Raw genomic sequence first — 8,085 nt, 5'->3', positions numbered from 1 at the left:
AAGCACCTACATTGAACACCTTCAAGAGCAAATTGGATGCTTATCTTGCTGGGATCCTATGAGCCCAGCTGACTTCCTGCCCTTTGGGCGGGGGGCTGGACTCGATGATCTTCCGAGGTCCCTTCTAGCCCTTATGTCTATGAAATCTATGTTTGTTGGACTTAGAGTAAATTCTTGGGACACCCTTCTTCATGGGTCACTTCAGTCAGCTGACGTGCCTGAGGGGGTTCCCAGGGGCACTAGCACCCTGAGGATCTGGAATCTGGCATATCGCCTGGCCTAGCATGCCAGCGAGGGTTACATCAGTAACAGCATTTTGTTGCTCCTGGGGAAGCAAACATCTACTTAAATTTATGTTTGGGTGTTTCCCATTGGGTGTATCCACTTGAATACAATCTACAGATGCAATATTAAATAAACAATTCCAACCCACAAGGGGGGAGAGGGCCCCACCTGTGTCTCACAGCCCCAACAATTACATTCACCTAGTTATAACCTTTTGAAAAAAACAGTCCCCCTTAAGGTTAAAATCCACTCCCATTGCAATAAATGGCAACAGTTATTCAGACACGTGGGGCAGCAAATTTTTCAGAAAATTTTCCAGTGCTTTATTTTTCTGTGGGAAATTTTCCATTTCCATTGCTCATGGGTTGAATCTTCTGGCAAAGGACAGAAAGTGTGAATACAATGAAGACATATTGGCAAATTACAAAGCAATTGTGAAGGTATTCACCAATCCTCATGTTGTTAATCAGACTTTTAAGAAATTATGGAAAGAGAAGCAGGGGAAGGAAAGTGCACTTTTATTGCCAGGAAAAACTAGATGGGGCTTGGCTACAAAGTGTTGTAGAAGTAATTAGCTTACTTGACTAGAAAAACAGACAAAGACCAGATGTACTGATACTGCTCTGAGATAAGGAATCCGTATTCCTACATTCCTTGGGTTATCTTGATATATTGCCCTATACACAGATAGCTTGTTTAAGTAAAACTTTCTAAGTTTCTGTGTAATTTACTATTGTTTTGTTTCTCCAAGGTATATTTTTTTATGTCTTTCTCTGTCTTAAGTATAAATACGCTTGTAACCTTAGAGAGTCTGAGAAATCCTTTGAAACAGACAAGTGGGTGATTCCGCTTGCTGTGTGGAATTCTCCCTGTGATCACAGTATAGCCCTAAATAAAGAAAAGCTGGCTCTGTCAGTTCTGATTCAACCACAACGCAAAGTTTGATTTCTTCCACAGTGTTTACATAGTTTGCTGTGCACATCATACTGTTTTCAGTGTGCTTCAAGAGATGACACAGTATCCCAGATTATTCCCATGAACATTCAGAAGCAGATTCTCGATAACAATGTGTTCTGGGTTCGAGTTCACGGAGCATTCAATTTGCTACTACCAGTTTCACTGACTATCCAGAAACTTGAAGGAGATGCACCAAGCCTTTCAAATATTCCAGAGATATTCAGACAACTGAGTGAAAATCTAATTGATCTTTTGCCTACTTCATTTCTATCCAAAAAAGTAGTAGTAGTAAAATACGTGTTTACTAAAAGGTCTGAGTTTTGCTCTCATCCAGTTCATCTGGCAGCGAAACTTTTGGATCCTCAACACCAGGGGACAACATTTATCAGAAGATGAATCATCTACTGCTCTCAATACAATTATGGAAGTAGCTAAGAACATCCCCAATATCAACGAAATAGCTGTGATGACAGACATTGCCGAGCACCGCACAAAAGAAAAACTTTGGAGCAAAGACATGATTTGGCAGGCAGCAAAGAATACGTCTCCTCTCACACGGTGGAAGGGATACTGTAACACCCGCCTGTTGTCCAGGATTGCTCGAAGGATCCCAAGCATTCCCCCAACAGCAGCTTCTTGTGAACAGAACTGGAAGGTTTTCAGCTCCATCAAGACAAAAGAGGAATAGACTAACAAATGAACGCGCTGCTAAGCTGGTTTCTATTTCTCAAAATCTCTTGCTTCTGGAGAGTCAGAAGCACAATTAGTGAAGACAATGCAGTGTGATGATAATTTGCCCTTGCCCATAGACTCATTGGTAAAACCATCCTTTAGTGAAGGAGAATGTGGCTCAAGTAGTTCTGAATCAGTTTTGCCTCAATCTGATTCTGACATGGGACTAATAAGTAGTGCAGGCGATTCTACAGATAGTGACCGTGAAACTGGAGTTGCCGCAATGACCTCAGTGGAAAAGAGTTAAACTCTGTTGAAATAGATGAGTGGACAACCACGGCATGTCATGCACAGCTCTTTGGGTGTACTGAAATTAGTGTGTCACCAGTTTTTAGTGCCTTTTGTTTTTTTTCCTTAAATTTAAACAAACAATGTAAGTACATGCTATTGTGTATTGTCTTTACATTTTTACAAGTATTCCAATAAAACTGATTTCTTTCCACATAAAGCTTTGAATTTCTCTGACTATAACATTTAAATCATACTAAGTGTGCTGTATCTAATTTTTTTTCCTAATCAAATATTTCAGGTCAAATACTTGTGGCTACTGGGACATAAAATTAGCATGGGGTACTTTTTTAGTTTTGTTTACTAAAATATAAGTTAAATAAAGATGCTAAATCAGACCACGCTCTATATTTAGGGCACTGGAAAATTTTCCGGAAGTTGCCAATTTTCCAATTCAAAATTTTCCGGAAAACCCACATCTCTGCAGTTATTACTATGATTTGCCACTGGATGGCAGAGACAAGGCTCCTGAGGCTCCCAGGACTCTGAACTCTCAAAACCTTCAGACTGGCCACCTGGAGACAAGCTTGATGCAGGCAAATGGCTTCCTTTTATTCCTCCTGAAATATACCCCCTGCAAACTCTGTAAGAGTCCCCTTACACTCCTACAAGGTTTGTACCTTCTGTGCCCACTCCTTCCCTGGAGCTGTCTCCCCTCCTAGCCAGCTCTTACACCCCCCACCAGGTCCTGGTTGCTGCACCTCCACAAGCCTTCCTAGCCCAGACAGGGCTCCCTCCCGCAGGTCTCTGACCCAGCAGCATCTCCCAGCTCCTAGCTGGCCTACCCACTTGTGCTGACCATTCCCTTCCCCACTTCCCCAGAGGTACCTGTGTCCTGAAGCTGCACAGAACCACACCCGGTGGGGAAATTGGCTCCTCGTGGGGCAACACAGGCTCTCCTCATGGGCAGCTGGTGCCTCCTGGGTCAGGGGGGACACATGCCCCCCCAGCAACCAGTCAGCGATGGGGGGGTCACCATGCGGCCGATCTCACCGACGGGGGGGAGTAGGTCCCCACATGGCCAATCGCACCGACCTGGAAGCACGAACGGTGCTTCCAAAAGTGCCAGTGGCTCTTCTCCTGGCACCCTCACTCCCTGGCCAGCACCGGCGTTCCCACCTGTCCCCCCCAACTGCCCATAGCTTAACCAAGGAGCACTGGCTGTCAGGGGTGCACCAGTGGTCTCAGGGGGTACATCAGGGGGTACATGTGCACCTCCATACACCCCCTACATGTCGCCACTGGCTCTCCCTCATCCTGGTCTCTATTCCCTGAGCAAGTTTCAGTTCCCATTCCAGTGACAGGGAGACTGCATCTCTCCCCCTTCTCTCCAGACTGGGATTGGATCCTCTTCTCTCCCTCTTTTCCTGCTTTTTGGCTGTTTTATGGTGCAAACACAGCCAATCAGAGCCCTCAGTCTGCAACAGGGGATCTGGTCACAGTGTAAATGATCCAATAAAAAGCATGCATGGTGCACAGCATACTTTCCTCCCTGGAAATCATGGCACCCTGTGCAAGCATTTTGCCACCCTTTCTGCAAAGGTTCTTAAGCACAGCATGCCCACTTAGCTTGCAGCCCAGTGAGTTGTGCAACTGTTACACTAAGAAAAAGGGCTTTACAATGAAGTGGTCACTTGAAACCTTCTGTTACTATCCCCTGCAGGCCCTCATCACCAGCCATGCCCTGTTAACATGGCTTCGTGCCATGCAGGAGGCCAGCCCTAATCTGCCATGATCGTATCTGTTGTTACCATATGCCTTCTTTATCTGTCGCCATGCTACCACAGGACACACAAATGCAGATTTCCTCTCCCTTGAGGGACGTGGAAGCTAGACATGGAAGAGTGTGTCCTGGACTCTACTCTTGAGTGGGAGGATGTGTAAGCAGGTGCTCGGCTCCTCAAGGGCTCAGCACCCAGCTGCAGGCACCCAGTGGGTAACAGGTTGGCTTAAGGACTCCAGGAAGGGAGGGCTGGAAGGAGACGGCAGGCCGCTGTGCTGAAGAGAAGAGCAGACCTAAAACTGCCTCCCTCCTAATGCCTGGAAAAAGACAGGGGGGTTGGGTTTATTTGTTTGTTGCAGAGAGCCAGGTCAGGTGACTGAAGGGGGAGGAGTCAAGGGCCATGTAAGCCCTCATAAGCATAGGGCTAGGAGAACAATCTGATCCAGATTCTCACAAGTGCAGGGGTTCTGCAGGGAGCCGTATACAAAGAGATAAACCCCCAAATGGAAATGAAACATTTGTGTGTTAACCATGAGGTTTGATGTGTCTTAAAGGGGAGGAAGAGGCCATGGGTACGGTGTCTGGGTGATACTCTGCATTATGAGTGGCTAAGCCCAGATAGGGCCCTGCAGCGTTTTGGTGGGCTGTGAGCAGCTGTAGCCTGGGGCGAGGGGCTGAAGCCCAGGCAAAGCCAAGGGCCCAGCAAGATTGAAACAGCAGGCTGAAGTCTGCATGGAGCTGAACCTAAAGGCAGGACCAGGGGCCCAGACCAGAGTGAGAAGGTAGAGGGAGAGAGAGAGAGAGAGAGAGAGAGACTCTCTCAGGTCAGGGTGTGAGCATTGGGCAGACCGGCAGCCTAACGATGAGCTGGGTGAACCAAGATGCCAGTGGCTGAACTCAAGTTCTCTGAAGCAGCTTCCTAAAATAGGATATGAACTCAAATATCAAGACATGACAAGTAAGAGGGCAAAGCCAAACTGGGGAACAAAAGTAGGAAGACAAGTATAGTGTGACCACCCGGGGGCACCATGACCACCTCTGAAAGTACACCTTGTTACACCTTCCCTGTGATGAACTTGCCCTATTACCTGGCTCATGGGGAATTTCAGGGCTCCTGGCTCCTGCCATCTGTGCCTTGACACTGTGCTAGCCATATTGAGGCAATGGCAGGGGAAACTTCCTGCCATCTGGACTCATGCAGGACCTTTGGAGGACCTGACTCTGTTCCTGGGACACAGAAGCACAATGACCAGATTCCTGGTGCTCAAGCAAGCTGGGGTGAGCACCTAGGATGCCCTGAAAAAGAAGATATCATGCCTCCCAGTCTTTCTCTGTCTCTCCCTGTTGCTGTGCCCCCTTCTCTTTCTCTGCCTTGTCCCAGTTCCTTATACCAGCTCCTGACCTGCCCTGACCTTTCACTATTGCTCCCCCTTCTATGACTCTAGCCCCTTCCCCCTGCAGTGACAGGTGCCCATCACAGCCTCCTCTTCTACCTGGGGTTTCTTATCATCCCAATCTCAAGCCGCTCTGTCCTCCACTACACAAATCATAAGCCTCTGTCAGGGCCCCTTCTGCCCTCCACCAACAATTTACCATCTGCCTGCAGCTTGGCCTCCCTTGATGTGCAGTGGCTGATGCTCAAGGACCCTGGAATGGTTGTGCCCAAACTCCTTCTGAGGAAGGAAATGTTTGTCAGGAAATAATCTCCCACCAAAGGGGCATTATCCTGTGCCACAAAAAGACTGTGTACAGAGAAGAGAATGATTCCCTATGTAAGCATCACTTTCCACCAGATAATGCTTAGGGATTGTTAAAGCACAATTAACCCTGAAATGGAACGTGAAATAGGAACACAGACAACTCAGTGTCCTAAAATTAAAGTCTAACTTTAATAATGCAACAAACATTATCGTATCAGTTTCTATATACAGAGAGAGGAAAACACTTAGTACAATGATCTCACCCAATCTCAGCTGTTGCACTCTACAAATAGGTGCAATTTTAAAGCTGTTGCACTCTACAAATAGGTGCAATTTTAAAGCATAAAATGTGACAAATTATCCTAACACCTGACCTGCCCCTTTTCCCCCTGTCTTTGTTGGCCACCTTTTTCCTCTTGGTGATGGCTGAAAAAAATGCAAATGTTTGTGTAAAACAAAAAGATATTTTCCTACTACTTTTTTTCTCTAGGGAAGTGCCAGAATGTGGGCTCTTGTCAGCTACTGGTTGGTCAAAAGCATTCTGGGCCCTTGGGGATGGATCATGGGAGCTCTTTCAACCCTTCCTTGGAGCTTTGGGAATTCATTGTTTATGGAGGAGACATTTTATAAAAACTTGGGGAACACAAAAGCATTTTTGCAGCCTGAATCCAAACCCATCACTGTCCAGAATGCCAATGGTTTGGTATCACAAGAGGAGGCAAAAAGAGGGGAAGGGGATCTCACAGAGGGTAAACTGGGTCAGTTCCATGATTTCCATTAACATAGGAAGGGATGGGGCACAGCAGAAAGGGATTGGAAGGTTGTGGAAATAAGGGACTTTCTTCCCATATCCTCGTACTGGTGAATGTCTCTAACCCAGTCCCCTTATCATTACATACTACTCAGAAGAAGCTTATTTTTCAGAGTCATTCGCCCCCAGCTGAACCTGTTCCTTACCCAAATCCTTCCTGCATGCCTAGCCTCAGTTCATCCCATTCCTAATATTCCAGAAACCTTTCCAAGTGCAACCTCTTCTACCCTTCTCACTCTCTTGGGATAACAAGACTATTAACTTACTGCGTATAAGATTTATCATTACTGACATCACCAGTGGTTGTAACATCATAGACAACCTTCCATTGCCATTGTGCAATTGAAAAGCACACTGTGTGCACAGGCAGCAGGACAACATTTACTCTCCAGACTTGGGAGAGTACAGTAGCAGTTATAAATCTCCCTCTCTGTGATGTCTATGCAGACTCCTTCTTTGACCTTCATGTTTCCCTCCTGGCCAGGCAGCAAGCCAGGTATAGACCTCCACCTCCCTCTGATGAAAATAACAACATGATTTTCTCTGTATTTTCTAAACTTTGATAAAACTGGAGCTCAGGTAGGAGTTTCCTCAGACACTGGAGCAGAAAGATGGGGCATCAGCTGGTCCGGGGGTTGGATGCCTTTGAGAAAATGTAAATCCTGGTCTCAGTTTAGTGGCTTAGACTCATCCCCAGCAGCAGATAGGATTGATGGACAAGAAGCTGACTGTGACAAGGCAGCAGGCCAGCTACTTGGGAAACCAAAAAGAAGGGAATAAAACTTGGTCCAGTTTAATAAAAAGACTTGGTGTTTCACAGGATCCCCAACAGGGGAATGATGAAAAAGGCCAATCCCCAAGATTGGATCCAAAGGGGTAATATGTCTCACCTGTACTGTGTATTTTTGGAGGGGCAGAGAATTGTCATTGTTTTGCCTGCATGCCAAGCTCTCTTGGCCTCTTTATGGCCTTGAATCAAATGGAAGTGAACTCACTCAGTTCAAGCAGCGGTTCTCCCTTTCAAGGGAGGTACTGAAGGTCATATCTTGAACTTATCTAACTGAGCTCAAAGTGAGAAAAGCTAAGTTAGGCCATGAGGACATAAAAGATGCCAGATAGAAGAGAAGGAGGATGACAAAAATGCAAGACGAGACAGAGGCATAGGAGGAAGGGAGTAGAAAGGACAAATAAAAAAAACCTAAGAAAAGTAGGGACAGTAGTAAGAGATCATCTAACATGGTAGATAATTAAAAGAACTGAGTAGACAAGATGAGTGGCAGAGAAAAAAGATGATCCAGGAGGTATGAGATAGGAAAGAAGAGACAGCCTGAGAGAGAGCAAGGGAAGATGAAGGGAGAGAGACAAAAAATGAGGTTTGGATGTGTATGGATTGACAAATGTGCTGTAATAGCACAGCAGATCAGGGCTGTCCAATTGGCAGCCCATGGCCCACTCCTGCCTGACTGCTGCTTGGTGTGACTTCATTTTAAGTCTAAGATGATGGCACAGGATCACACTTAAGCATCCAAGTCCACTGAGGTATGTAATAGGTGGAGTAGCATCCGGCTCTGAGTATTGCATTGCAGGAT

The 8,085-nt window shown here is 46.1% G+C and overlaps 2 long non-coding RNA genes across 2 annotated transcripts in view; one reads left to right on the top strand and one right to left on the bottom strand.

The window, feature by feature from the left end:
- Nucleotides 1-851, top strand: part of LOC109289234 — a 24,393-nt gene extending 23,542 nt beyond the window's left edge. Inside the window, exon 3 of the long non-coding RNA XR_002095328.1 lies at nt 778-851. This is a non-coding gene — a long non-coding RNA (uncharacterized LOC109289234). The remainder of the gene's footprint in view (nt 1-777) is intronic.
- LOC109289228 overlaps nt 1-1,940 on the bottom strand; it is an 18,078-nt gene extending 16,138 nt beyond the window's left edge. Inside the window, exons 1-2 of the long non-coding RNA XR_002095326.1 lie at nt 1,697-1,940; nt 340-341 (exon numbers count right to left, since the gene is read on the bottom strand). This is a non-coding gene — a long non-coding RNA (uncharacterized LOC109289228). The remainder of the gene's footprint in view (nt 1-339; nt 342-1,696) is intronic.
- Nucleotides 1,941-8,085: the final 6,145 nt, after the last annotated feature.

This window comes from Gavialis gangeticus, unplaced genomic scaffold, assembly GCF_001723915.1.
Source record: "Gavialis gangeticus isolate Ggan-Ray unplaced genomic scaffold, GavGan_comp1, whole genome shotgun sequence".
NCBI lineage: Eukaryota > Metazoa > Chordata > Crocodylia > Gavialidae > Gavialis > Gavialis gangeticus.
Note: the sequence above shows the minus strand (reverse complement) of the source record. Positions and strands in the feature narration are given on the sequence as shown.